This window comes from Camellia sinensis, chromosome 4 (genome assembly GCF_055761805.1).
Source record: "Camellia sinensis isolate YWXY chromosome 4, ASM5576180v1, whole genome shotgun sequence".
Taxonomy (NCBI): domain Eukaryota; kingdom Viridiplantae; phylum Streptophyta; class Magnoliopsida; order Ericales; family Theaceae; genus Camellia; species Camellia sinensis.
In genome coordinates, this window is record NC_138964.1 from 115,425,289 (window position 1) to 115,440,155 (window position 14,867).

The 14,867-nt window shown below is 38.3% G+C and overlaps 1 long non-coding RNA gene across 1 annotated transcript; it reads right to left on the reverse strand.

Moving 5' to 3' along the window:
• Positions 1-10,162: 10,162 nt before the first annotated feature.
• LOC114262574 (uncharacterized) lies at positions 10,163-14,418 on the reverse strand. The gene is made up of 4 exons (XR_014365697.1): positions 13,581-14,418; positions 11,718-11,782; positions 11,350-11,404; positions 10,163-10,373 (listed from the first exon to the last, which is right to left on the reverse strand). It is a non-coding gene; the product is annotated as an uncharacterized LOC114262574 (long non-coding RNA).
• Between the last annotated feature and the right edge of the window lie 449 nt (positions 14,419-14,867).

Genomic DNA, 14,867 nt, shown 5'->3' on the forward strand with positions numbered 1-14,867 from the left:
CCTCATCCATTACTCATCGACTAATTACCAAGACCATGCATAGAAGACCCCGAAGCAGAAGAGGTATGTTGCGCAGAATTAGGTCCCTCTTGGATGGATCTCATCATCCTGTTCCTAAAAGACGGTATCCTACCAGAAGAAAAAAAAGAAGCCAACAGAATAAGGGCGAAGTCACAGCGATTTTGGCTATCTCCATCTCTGGCATTATACAAGAAGTCATTCTCAGGGCCTTACCTAAAGTGCGTTCATCCCAGCAAAGTAGAAGCGTTTTTGTTCGAAATACACGAAGGAGTGTGCGGAAGCCATCAAGGGGGAAGGTCGCTAGCTTACAGGGCCATTTCACAAGGTTACTGGTGGCCATATATGCAGGCAGACTCAGAGAAATATGTGAAGAAGTGTGAAAAATGCCAGAAATTCGCACATCAAATACATCAACCAGCTAGAGAACTCCTACCATTGACTAGCCCATGGTCTTTCGCAATGTGGGACTTGGACATCGTAGGACCACTTCCAACAGCACCCGGCGGCAGGAAGTTCTTTCTCGCGGCAACAGACTACTTCACAAAGTGGGTTGAAGCAGAAGCATTGGCATCAATCAAGGAAAAAGATGTGAAGAAGTTCGTATGGTAAAACATCATCACTCGATTTGGTATACCAAAGGCCCTAATCTCAGACAATGGCACTCAATTCGACGGCAGAATCTTCAGAAGCTTTTGTGAAGAATACAAGATAGAGTTCTACAATTCTACACCAGCATATCCTCAAGCGAATGGCCAAGCAGAAGCATCAAATAAAGTCGTCTTGGATGGACTAAAGAAAAGGCTAGAGAAGGCAAAAGGCAAGTGGGCAGACGAACTTCCTCATGTTTTATGGGCATACCGCACCACACCTCGGCGATCGACAGGAGAAACACCATTCTCCTTAGCTTACGGAATGGAAGCAGTAATCCCACTAGAAGTTGGCCTCCCCACAATTCGAAGCGAAAATTTTGATCCAGACTTAAATGGAGAAGCCATAGCTTTAGAACTCGACCTTGCAGAAGAAAGAAGAGAAAGAGCACTGGTTCACATCGCCGCATACCAACGAGAGTTAATCAGAAAATACAATAAAAAGTTGCATCCAAGACAATTCAAGATCGGCGATTGGGTACTGCGCAAAGTAATGGGAAACACCTTGGTTCCAGGAGACGGCAAGTTAGGGCCAAACTGGGAAGGTCCTTACAAGGTGGTTGGGTTAGCAGGCAAAGGGGCATACCACCTAGAAGACAAGGATGGCAAAGTGATCCCTAGGCCATGGAACACGGCCAATCTCAAGTTATTTTACTTCTGACTTTTCTTTTTCAAACATGTAATTTTTTCTTTCTTCAATAAAGCAAGCAATCCTTTTCAGCACAAGTTGTTCTTTGTAAAAGTTAGCTTTAGTAAAGATTAGGTACATTGCAAGCATTTTATTCTAAGTTAGCTGAAAAAACTAACTTAGAGGTTGGCTGGAATAAACCAACACCCTTCCTAAGCCCAGGATAAGGATCCAGGCTGCAGGACATTTGGTCGGAATAACCAAATATTATTCTAAGTTAGCTGAAAAAACTAACTTAGAGGTTGGCTGGAATAAACCAACACCCTTCCTAAGCCCAGGATAAGGATCCAGGCTGCAGGACATTTGGTCGGAATAACCAAATATTATTCTAAGTTAGCTGAAAAAACTAACTTAGAAGTTGGCTGGAACAAACCAACTCTTGTTACTCTTCAGCCGAAGTAAGGGTATGGCTGAAGAGTGGTTGGCTGGATTAAACCAACTCCTGTTACTCTTCAGCCGAAGTAAGGGTATGGCTGAAGAGTGGTTGGCTGGAATAAACCAACTCTTGTTACTCTTCAGCCGAAGTAAGGGTATGGCTGAAGAGTGGTTGGCTGGATTAAACCAACTCCTGTTACTCTTCAGCCGAAGTAAGGGTATGGCTGAAGAGTGGTTGGCTGGATTAAACCAACTCCTGTTACTCTTCAGCCGAAGTAAGGGTATGGCTGAAGAGTGGTTGGCTAGAATAAACCAACTCTTGTTACTCTTCAGCCGAAGTAAGGGTATGGCTGAACAGTGGTTGGCTGGAATAAACCAACTTTTGTTACTCTTCAACCGAAGTAAGGGTATGGCTGAAGAAGTGGATGGCTGGATTAACCAAACTCTGGGTACTCCTCAGCCGCAGTAATTATGTCGGCTAAGGAGTGGTTGGCTGGTAAGCATAGTTTAACAAGTAAAAACCGAAATAGAAGTTCGAGTATTAGAAGGCATTACGAAGTACAGACATACATATCAGAACCGGAATAAGAGTCCAACAAAATTCTCATTCATTGAAAAGCAAGTACAAGAGGGACATAGCCCGGTTACAAAGAAAAGGTAACAAAAAAGAAGAAAAAATAAGGAAAAAAGTTCTTCAATTTCGGCATCAAAAGCTGCATCAGCATCTGCATGAAGACCGGCTTCAGAAGAGAGCTCACTCACGGTCGGAAGAGTCACTTCGGCTGGAACCACGGTTTCACCAGGAAGATCAACAGTTAGGTCTTCCACAGTGGGCTCCGACCGAACTGATGGCTCCGCACTGACTACCGGAGTATCTTCAGAAGCAGAGGAGTCGTCAGAGTCTAAGTCTTCTAAAAACTGCTGTTGCAAGGCATTAGCATACTCCCCGAGGGAGCTCGGTATAAAATAGGCTGGAGGGTTGAAAACCTCGGTCTGTGAATCATGACCGAGCTTCTCAACAGCCGCCTTCCAGCCGCAGTTGAAGAACAGCTCCTTGGCAGCATCGCACTGTTTGACATAAGCGTCCTCTGCCTTCTTATAACCCTTCTTGTAGCCCTGCTTTTCGGCTCCCTTCACGCTATTTTTCAGTTGAGTTATTTCGGTATCCTTTTTCTTTTCAAGCTTTACCAACTCACGCAGATATTTGTCTTTCATAGCGATGGCGGCTTTCTACTTCTCCGCTTTAGCCGAATTAACCAGATCGGCAAGTCGGCCGTTCTCTGCTTGTAGCTCGGCCACTTTCTTTTCGGCTTCATCTAGCTCGGCCACTTTTGCTTCGGCTTCCGCCATTGCTTGCCTCGTGGTTTTTCTAAGCTCTTGGACTTTCTTGTACGTAATGTTATTTTTCTGTAAGGCCTGACAAAACAAAGACATCTCTTGAGCCGAAGTAAAAGTTTGGAAAAATCAGACAGAAAAAGCGGACAGAGCTACTTACCAAAATCATGAACTTCGATGTAGGCCGGATTGACTTCATTTCGGTGTTTAATTGCTTTAGGTGGTGCTCCATGTCCTTGGGGAGGCACACACTTTTGGCCAGATTAAAGGCCAATTGATGATCCTTTTCAGCAACAACCGAGTCAGAAGCTTTGATGTCTCGATCGTTGAAGGTTAGCTTCGGAGCCCATTTTGCAGATTCTGCTCGGTCAGTTTGCACCGGTTGGAGAGTAAGTTGAGGACTTTGGGGGATGGATTCAACCTCATCGACAAGTTGCTGTTCGGTCGATGTAGATCGGGCGCGTTTTGAAGGGTGAGATGAAGAAGGCTACTGAGAAGGGAGGGCCACAACGGCAGGCTGCGTTTGTACGGATGGTTCTACATCGGCCCTGGTTGTGGCGGTCAAAAGGGCCCTAACTTTGCTTTTCTTTGCCATTTCTTCTTCAGCAGTTAGTGGGACAAGTCGTATTTCGGGCAAGGTTGGGTCCGGTTCAGGTGCTTCTTCAAGAAGGAAATCGGTCACTCGGGCTTTTCGACGACCGCTATATCTATAGGTCGGCTCAAAGTTTAGAAGCTTTGACCAACTTCTTTCTTTAATCCGTAGTGCGGCTCGAAGTGTGTTCAGATTTGGATAACTATAATGGGAAGCAAGATGAGCTGAGTCTGCAAAAAAGATTCAAACTGTTAGACCGGTTGTGAAATCTGAAACCGAAGTAACAGAAAAACATGTATGAAACCGAAGTAACTCTACCAGGTTCTCCTTTCTTCCAGTTTATACTTCGGCCTTGGATTGGGGCTTGCTGATCTTCAAAATTGCCCGATACCCAGAAGAAGTCATCATCATTAACGTCTTTGTCCGGTGTATCTTTTATTATCTTTTCTCTACGTCGACATATCCTAAGGTAATAAACCCAGCCATCATCCTTGGATCCTATGGAGTACTGGTGGAAGATTTCGGCTAAACCGAGGTTCAGGCTTGCTTGGTGGTTTAGCTCGGCTATACTCATTATTATCCGGTATGTATTGGTGGATAGCTGGGTTGGGCATAGTCTGGTTTGCCTAAGGAATTCACAAATTAAAGGTTGGACCGGGAACCTTAGTCCGGTCTCTATTATAGAAAGCAGGGTAAAAGGTACAAAGCCTGTTTCGTCCCATGGTATGATGTCCTTTTTGGCTAGGGTAAGGTGTACATCGTCTGGAATGCCATAATCCCTTCGGAATTCGGCCATGCCACCAGGGGTCTCAACTAAATACCTATACTTACCCATTTGTGGTATAAATTAAGAATAAATTAGATCGGTGCAAGAGTTATGCTCAGTAGCTCGGTTGAGCGGACGGAGGAGTGCCTGGGCAACCTAATTCTGCAAAGTAGAAAACAAAGGGGTTAAGCACAGATCGTTGGACCGTGCTACAAATTAAAAGAAAGGTAAAGAACCCTACTTCGGCTCTACGGACGGGTTCTATCTCGGTTCAGCATAATGCTAGGTAGCTCGGTTTGAGCTTAAGGCTTGCAAGATCGGGTCTATTTATGAGGTTAGTTGTCTCGGTTTGAACTATGAAGTTTTGTCACTTCGGTTGAGCCCCTAGGGGCAGCTTTCTGAGTTTGGTTCAGAAACTAAGAAAGCTGGCTTAGCCCCAAGGTTTATCTCGGTTGAAAGACGGGGTTCCTAGTGTAATAAGTGCAAACTTCGTTCGGTGATGTTATTCCGGCTAGAGGAAATCAGGAGTTGGTAACTTTCTGAAACTACTGTTATTCCTACAAGTGCTAGTTCGGTTATTATCTAAAGTGATCTACCTATATGGGGCAAACAGTTCCCTAGTTCGGTTGGAACATGATTTTGGATCAAAATCAAGTTTTTTATGAGATATATAGCATATACTCATACGATACTGCTGGTTTTCCCATGAAAGTACAGTTGCAAAACAAAACTATACAAATGTGTTTTGCAAAAAACATACAAAACAAGATATACAGATGCGAAAGCAAAACAGAGCAAGAAGGATAGGCTGGCTTACCAGATTGAAGAAGAGGAGGCTGAAGATGGGAAAGTGGCAGCAAAATCAGTCTTCGGAAGCAACGGAAGAACAGCAAGAGCATAGAGAGAGAAGATGAAGAATAGTAAAGGTGAATGGTTCAAAGGCAGGTTGATTGTTTTGTGGAAAGAGAGAGAGGGCGGGAACTGTTCAAAAATTGCGAAACACGAAGACGACGTTGACAGCTGCCTTCTACGAATGGGAGCGTGCCACGTGTATACGGAAAGGGAAGCGTTACAGTCGTGATTGAAGAGACGTTTTAACCGGACAAAGTAAATCCCGAAGTAAAATTAGCTCGGCTTAAGGGCCCAAGAGTTTTTGGCTCGGTTGGAGAGGCTAAAGGGTTTTTAGCTCAGCTGGAAAGGCTTAATAAATTCTAGCTCGGCCAGTAGACTGGTAATCCCAATCATGTTGCGCAGATGGAATTAAGGGGCAATTGAGAGGGTAATTTTTAGGAAAAATTGGGCCGAGCTGCGAGTTGGGCTTTCTGGCCCAAAGTGCGAAGGACTAAGTAAAAAGGCCGTAATGCTTACTCTGGCTCAATAAAAATGCAAAAGGTTACTCCGGCCCAGGAGAGGCAAGGTTACTCCGGCCTAGGAGAAACAAAGTTACTCCGGCCAGGGAGGTAAAATTACTTCGGCTCAGGAATTATAAAGATACTTCGGTCCAGGAACGACTTAGAGTTATGCCGGTCTTGGAGTCATACCGGCCGAAAGTCATTGGTTCGGTCTAAGACCATACCATTGGTTGTACATGAGAAAACCGAGATAAGGATAGAGTTAAAGGTGGAACCGAACTAAGAATAGTTCGGTTTACTCAGTGGCTCTGCATAGCCAAGCTTATTTCGGTCATATAGTAGTTCGGCCAAAGTAAAAACCATCCCACTTGGTTTAAGCAGTGGGGGAGGGTGTAAAAGGATAAGCATTATCCTTAGGAGTATGAATCCTAGGAGGACTCTGCATGGAGGAATAAAAGTCCTACTAGGATTGTGCCACAGGAAACTTATAAAAGCTCACAAACATCACCTTGGAGGAGGTAATTGAACACAACACAATTTTGCTTTCTGAGAACATAGAGCTTTGTCTATTTGTCAAGCCCACTGACTTAAGCATCGGAGAGGTTTCCGGCACACACCCGCCGGCTAGCTCACGTTTGTGTTTTCAGGTGACAAAGCGACGTCGTACGGAGGAGCGTGGACTTGGTCAACAGGATTATACGAGAAGGCGTATTTCTTTCCCGTACAACAACCTATTACAAATTTTTTATGAACGTATCCCCGCCGTATCCGTATCTTACTTTTTCAAATTTTGTCATATCGCTGTATCCGTATCGTATCGTACCCATATCCCGTATCCGTATCCGTGCTTCCCAGGATTTGAGAGTTTTTTTTAATAAAGTAGGATTGGCATTTAGATGAAAATGAAATGAAAAACTTGAAAGGAATTGGACAATGTTAGGGAATGGTAATCCCTTCCCATCCCAATTATACAGAGATAAATATATATTTATTATTGATGGATCATATAAATGATCTTTTTAAAAAAAAAAAAAAAACTCTTCTATTCTATTATGCACCTCTTTTTCTTTTCTCTGCCCAAAAAATCTTGCATTTTCAATATTAAACTTAGCATTGATATGTACTATGATAGAAAAATAAGGATCATGAACAACTCTCTTTAATATGCAAAGTGTCATCCAAATAACTTACTGATTGGATGGAAATGCTACCAGACCAACTGAATTACAGACATTTGAATTCTTCAAAATTTCCTTACAATCACACTATTACAAAAATCTGTAAAAGCCTATATCCAATGGGATGAGACAGGCAGGGCAGTCAAGGGTGGGAGAGTGGTCTAATAGATAAGATTGCTTATCAAAATAACATTCACTAAACATAGATATATTTGATATCAAAATAGCATTTACTAAATATGAATAAAGTAAGACAAGGGAAGGGTGTGGCATGGAGTAAAGTCTTCCGTTCTCCTTTCCTATTTGTGTATATGGACTGGTAATTTTGAAAATTTTGTAAAGTGGTGTGATAGCTTCACGAATATCATTATGGATGAGTTGATCTCCTTTCTTTGCCATGCCTTCATTGTACTTTAGCAAACTCTCATCTTCCCTTTTGGTAGTGGAATGAATATTCATCCAATCAATGGGATTTCATATAATCTTGGTGTCTCTTTAACATACTTTCACAAATTATTATAGTATAAAAAGAAACATTTTAACTTATCTCAATGGAAGTGATGCACTACAAAACCTAACTAGACACAAGGTGAGAGATTAGAGGACCATTGAGGAGCGAATGGCCCCAACATGTCTTGGGACTATTAGGACAAGATTAGGGGGAAGTGCCCTAGTGTGGGGAGCCTACTGTTGGGACAATCAAGGCAAATCCACTGCCCTCAAAATTCAGAAAGCACAAAAACATAAAAGAGGAAATGGAATAGATAGATAGACATCTTTGTCCCATGTGCAACACTTTGGGTTTTGAGAGAGCAACCTTCCAAAAATCTCCAACTCCTTTTGTGCCCTTCTCTTCTCACCCTTTTATCATTTCTTTATCTTTATAAGAAGTAAAGGAAGCAAGTGGGAAGCACAAGCAAGTGTCAACTTGTGGTCCAATTTAATGTATTTTATGGCATTTTTTAATTTTTTTTATTAATTTACTTTAAAATTTTATGTTCGAATTTTTTGGTGTAATTTTTGTTTATAGCATATGGAGTAGAAATAGATAAATTAGAAAAATGTGATTATTGAGAAATAGTAAAAAATGTGTTTTTAATTTCTGTTCTTTGACTGTATCAACTTTCAACTTATATGGAATTGTACCAAGCAGGTCCAATAAGTCGAATAGAAGTAGGACCCCAAGAACGGTTAATAATTTTTCATTTCCTTTCCATCCTACAATAATGCTACTTGTAGAAAAAAATATAATAAAATATATACAAAAAAATCAATGTGTGAATTAATTCATTGTTAAAATGCACCAAGGATCCTCTAGAGTGAAATTTCCCTAAAGTTTCCTAGAGTGCTCCATTGTGTGGTTGAGATTCACTGGCAAGTCACATCAGAAAAATTGATGTGACTTGCCAATAAATCTCAACCACACAATGGAGCACTCTAGGAAACTTTAGGAAAAAATCACTCTAGAGGATCCTTGCTCGTTAAAATGGTGAGAATCCCCATCAAAATGAACCTGAACATACACTAATATTTTTGTATACATTTCTGTTTATTATTATTATTATTATTATTATTTACGGATGGTATTCTTGTCTCTCCCTAGTCAGATTTTTATTTAATATTAGCCCATTACATTGAGTAATACTGCTGTGATTGGGTAGTATGATAGTTTATATATGACTAATTAGGTAATGTGATGTATCTCATCTTTTATATAGAAAGCAAGAATATTATTTTTAAATATTTTGTGCACTCATCGAGTTGATTATTATGTGAGCCACACATTAGATTATCAATATAAAAATGTAACTATATTGAATACTAAAATTTTATTTTAAAGCTTTTTTTTTTTTAATGATTAGAAGTCACATTCTCAATTAATTTGGCTTAATTTTATTTGACAGATGTATAATTACAACATATTATCAAGTAGATTCATGGTGGTTTACAATAATTAATAAAAATCACTGGATTATTGTCAAGCATTTCAGTAACATATATATATATATTATGGATTATTAATGAACAATAATGTTAAAATACTCAAAGATATCATAAAGACTAATCCAAATACAGTACATCAATTAGTGAGAAATCCATATTTAGTTATTTTCTTCTTTTCTGTCACCAAAGAGAGATCCCTAACCTTGAAGCAAGAATTGACTTAGTAAAAAAGGTATTTTCTTATTGAACATGATGCTAAATTCAAGTATTCAATTTTTTATTCCCATATTCATCATCCTACCAATTTGTAAAAATGGGACATTCACGACCTTATATGAATGTTAATATTCAGATCAACAACTAAGATTCTTCCCACTCTCAAAGTGGAATAATTATTGAGTGTAACTGTAATATCATGTTTTACAAACTCATAAGGTTCAACTTGAATGTAAGCCACTTAAATTCTATTTACAAAGACTTAGGTTCAAGCTCTGATATCTTATTTCACCTGATATGTGAGGTTAGCAGATAGTCGCAGATATTCTGAGTTTGCACTCTTGGAGTGAGTCCAAAAAATCCTGTTTAAAATCTCAATTTTAGGTTGTCAAAGAATTTGTGTTTTACATAGTGTCATTGACTAATAAAATATTACCGACAAAATTAGATAGATATCTAGTGTCTCATACTAATCCAACCATATAATACATGCACTACAAGAATTAACACTTTTGGCAACAAAAAAATTGGTCGCTAAAAGTCTATTTTTGGTCGGCAAAAGTTATCCGCGACTAAATTTTTTGGTCGCTACTTTGGTCGCCAATTGAGGGTTGGCAAAAGTAATTTGCGACCAATATTTTGGTTGGTCGGCAAAAGTTGGATTCACCTACTAAATTTTTGGTCGCTTAATATTTAATTACCGTGACTAATTCATTTTGTCGCTAAAACACTTTGGTCGCAAAAAGTGATATTTTCCCGACCAAATTTCTTAGTCGCCAATTGTCACATTTCGCGACCAAAAAGTTTGGTCGTCAATTATCACATTTCGCGACCAAAAAGACCAAGTCGGCAAAAGTGAGTTTCCACGACCAAGAGCTGTTTTGGTTGGCAATAGATGTTTTTTTTGCGACCAAAACTCTTGGTCGGCAATTGTCATTTTTTGCGAAAAAAAATTATTTATTTGTTACGACTAATAAATTGGTCGCCAAAGCAGGAAAACAATACACCTATAATTCCTAATAATTCATTCAATCCATAACAAAACCTATAATTTTAAAGCATCATTCAAATTAACTGAATCATTAACATTCGACACAATACATAATTCATTAACATTCGACACAATACAACTCTAAATTGAAGCATTAACATTCATTAACATTCATTAACAACACAACACAATACAACGTCAGGGCGAGCAAAACTACTTGATCCTCTACGGGCTGTAGCTTCAGCTGAGTGAGAAGCATCATTACCTCCTGAAAGACAAGGCATGAACCCAAATGTTCAATTCACAGCACATCCTATTTGGTTTGCTCAATCAAACAATGTCACAATACTCCAATTTGAAAAGAAAAATACTTCAGCTTTCTTCATGATCATGATCTAATAAGGGATTTGGGGGGCAAGGCTTTCATGGATTAATCAAATTATGTGAAAAACAATGTGCCATGAAATTCAAACACATCTTACCCATATTAAAATAAATAAATAAATAAAAATTACAAAGGCAGGGGACAGAGCTACTGTAAATTGAAGCATTCCAAGTACTTGTCATCACCACGTATTGACAACAACATATTTGTGCTGCTTTGTTTAGCTCAAAACTAGTTACCAGAAGGTCAATTTAGGTTTATATACAGGTATTACAGTGAGCTAGTTTAAATTTGTACTGCTCGGCTTCAATGCTTATGTGTCTCAGACTTGCTAAAAATAAAAAGTAAAAAAGAAGGAAAAAGTGTGCAACATACTCATTTAAATCTTGAGCTAGTTTTGACGATGATGCTGTACATGAACAAGTGTCTTGACTCTTAGCAATGCAAGACGCTGTAATTCCAATTACACAATACCAATGAATCAATACGAATTTCAATTACTAATACTAGTGTCATGAAACATCCATCGTTTTCACTCCCTGATGCATCAGATATTCATCTACTCCCTCTCTTCAACGATATGCTCCCTCATATCCCACATAAAACACACACACCCCAAAACCAGACCTTCAATTTATGAACTTAATGGAAATAAGGATGCCTAATACCAAAGGACAAAAAGTTCTCACATTTGTGTGCATTTAAATTTTCAAGTAGTTCTTACTTATTTTTATTAGTTTGATTTGAAGATCACCTTAAATTCAACATACAAATGTAGTAGATGGGCTAAATTTCATATGGTTTATCAATAACGCAATGTATAAACTACTAAGCATTATAGTGAGAACAAGGTTGATACCATCTTTAGAGCTGTCAGGTAACTCCTTGCAAGATTGCTTTCCCAAACGACATTTCTGCAAAAATGAGACACCAAATACTATGCTTGTGAATACATTAAAGATTGTTATCTATAGAGTCAGCAAATGAGCAAAGCTAGTAACAAATCAACAGAATGAAACTGAAAAAGAATGGTTCAAATTGGTATTCAAATGTTCAACCCCTTCCAGCAGGAAAGCTCAAGGAGTCTTTCTTTTTCTCATATTTTCCTTTGTGCTTGTGAATAGGTAGGGTCATGGGAAAGAGGTTTGACATTTGAGCATGTCAAACAAACAAAACTAGAGAACAATATCAAATTATATGCATACAAAAAAATTGGAAACAACAAACCTGAAGATGCGATTTCAAGTGATAAAGGGCAAGACCTTTTACCCCCATTGTCTTAGGTGTTGCTTCTGCAATTCACATTAAAATAAGATTCAAAATTAGCTCACTACACCAATATATAATTTCGGAGAGAATTAATCATGGGAGATGTAACCTTGCAATGTACAATAGTCAGCCATAGTAAAATGATCTGTTAAACAAGGCAGAAATATGTTGCAGGATCCAAAAACAAAATGTACTTGGGTTTGATCCCAACAATACGGGGGTTGGCTGGAAAGTGATAGCATCAGTTAAACCAAACGTTTAAAAGAAAATCTGTTAACAGAAGGCTTTGAAGCGCAATAAATCACTTTCTTTAAAACAATATTTGCTCCCACTCAATCAGAGTTTACTAATAGGTTCACTTTCTATCAGAGTTTACCAAGTCCAGGCCTCATCCATCAGGCCAAACCCTTGGCGTTAACAGACACCTTTAATTAACAATTACATGTTGATCAGACATGCCTATTATAATTTACATTTAAAATTTAAAACGAAAAGTCAAGTGTTTCACACACACTGAGTAATCTGTGTAGCACCATGCCAGGTTAAGGATTAAGGCATGAGGGTCAAAATTAGCTTTAATTTATTATTGGAGTGCTGTGTTGACAACACCTCCTCCAGAACCATCAACTTTGAGAATGCACATCTCTTAATCTACTTACTCAAAGATCATGAAATTTGGTCGAAGTGTTCCTTATTAAGTCTATTTTCAAATGCCGCTAGTCGCAACAAGTCAGATTGTGTGTAAGTGGAGTTATGATCTAAACAATGCATGGAACTCATTTTTGACAAAAAGACAGAACAAATGGGTGAACTGCAAAAATCATTATCTCTTAAACCACAAACCCAAAAAATTATGTAACTCAACAGGTTTAACCTACTATTGAGTCTAGTTTCTAATCCCACTGGTCTTGCTTGATTTGGTTTTGTAAATCTCATTTTCCAAACCTATTTGTAAAATCAACAAAATCTGTTCAGTTATGTAAAACACTATCATAAAACCCATTTTATAAGGCCAAATGAGGTATCAAATGTAAGGACTCGCGAATCCAATGAATTATACTGGTGTACGTAACCTGCAAGGAAAAAAAAAAAACTGGTAGAATAGATCACCAGCTTCAGTTTCAATACTGATTCGTCCAGTAGGACTTGGGTCAACTTAACAAATCTGACCAAATTTGTCAAAAGTAATTCAAACCACAATGTTAGATTAATAAATAAAACTAAAAAAATGAAGAAAGATAAGTGAAATTCATCAACAACACATACTTGAGCTCAATAATGAAAATAATAAATATATAAATAAATAATGAAAACCAAACTTTGTAGCAATATTATCAAATTACAAGTATATAAATTGCACTTGATTTGAAACAATTATAAGTTATAACGAAATAGCCACTGTATTCTTGCAGTTCGTTTAAGTCTAAATAAATGTCAGCCCCATCAAAAAGATATTCTGCATTTTCAAACACCCATTCCCCGCTAAACAAGTTGCTCCGGAGGATTGGGGGAGGAGGGTTTCAACTACCACATTTTCAAGAAAATGATATTTTATAGAAACCCAATTCCCAATCCCATAAAACCTCAAATTCTTTCTTTTCTTTTCTTTTTATTAAGTTCTTAACAAAAATCTCCAAAATTAATACATAAATCTTGATCGATTCTGAAAACATAATCAACACAAATCAAACGGTTAAATACTAAATCACTAATAGCTCAACTACAATAAGCCAAACAGAACAAAACCCAATTAAGATTTAAGGGCAATTAACATATATACACGAGCAGAGTATAAAAAAGAGCATGTTGTTGATCACTTACAGTGACAGGTGTGTCGACCCTTTGAACATTGCTCTCTTCGATGAGGATTTCCATGGCTTTCAGACAAAGGGACTTGACTTCGGACTCTTTCAAAGGCTCGCACTTCTTCAGCTGCTCAATTTGACTGTCTAGGTCTGACATCTTCCTCTTTGTTTGGTCTCCTCTGTTACACACATAGAAGGATCGAAAAATAGTGAAGAAGAAGAAGAAGAAAAGTCGGAACTAACCTGTTAGAGCTGCAAGTCGAAGCTATGTTGAAGAAGAAGAAGAAGAAGAAGAAGAATCAAAGCAGAAAAGGAATCAATTCATCAGAGCTCAAATCCCTCTCTCTGTACTAAAATTCGCCGCATTATATATATATATATATAGAGAGAGAGAGAAAGGGAGAGAGACCGAGGGCAAAGGTTGAGTATTGTTGAATTCTTGTACTATAGTGATTTTGAATGGTGGCCTAGGGTTTGTGTTTATGTGAATGTTAAAGAGAAAGAGAAATAGACATAGAGCAAAGAGAGAAACAGAGAACGGCAACGGTGAGAGAGAGGGAGAGGGAAAGCAAGCGAATATTTTTATTTGTTTATGTCTTCTACGTTTCAAATTTCCCTCCCCAATTTTTGGCTACCAAAAGACCATATTAGTCGCAGAAAGGGTACCTTCGCCGACAAATTTTTTTAGTCGCCAAATCTCAATCAACGGCGACTAAAATATTAGTCGCTAAAAGTACTAATTTGGTGACTAATTTTTTTTAGTTGCTGAAAAAAAGTTTTTGGCGACCAAATTTTTGGTCGCCAAAAAATATGTGACCTTCCGCGACTAAATTCGTAGTTGGTCGGCAAAAGTATACCACTTTCTGCGACCAACTCGCCAAAATATAACATTCTGCGACCAATAATATTTGGTCACCAAAAATAATGATCATTCACGACTAATTAATATTTGGTCGCCAAATGTCATTTTTTTGGGACCAAAATTTTTTTGGCCGGCAAATGTGTAAATTCTTGTAGTGATGCTACCTCAATATGAATATTTTGATTGGCTATACCCAAAACTTATTCTTCAAAGTGAACTTTGGCATGCTATGGAGGAAACCATGTAACAGGACTGTCTTTCCAACATTGAACCTTGCCCCAGATTTTATTTCATCTATCATTAGAACTCAAATAATCAATTAGTTCAAATTTTATTATAATCTTGGTCGGTACATACAGACACAATTTACATGCATGCTGTTCCAATCATTCCCTTTTACCTTACTAGATAACAATAAAATCTCCCAACAAATTATTGTTT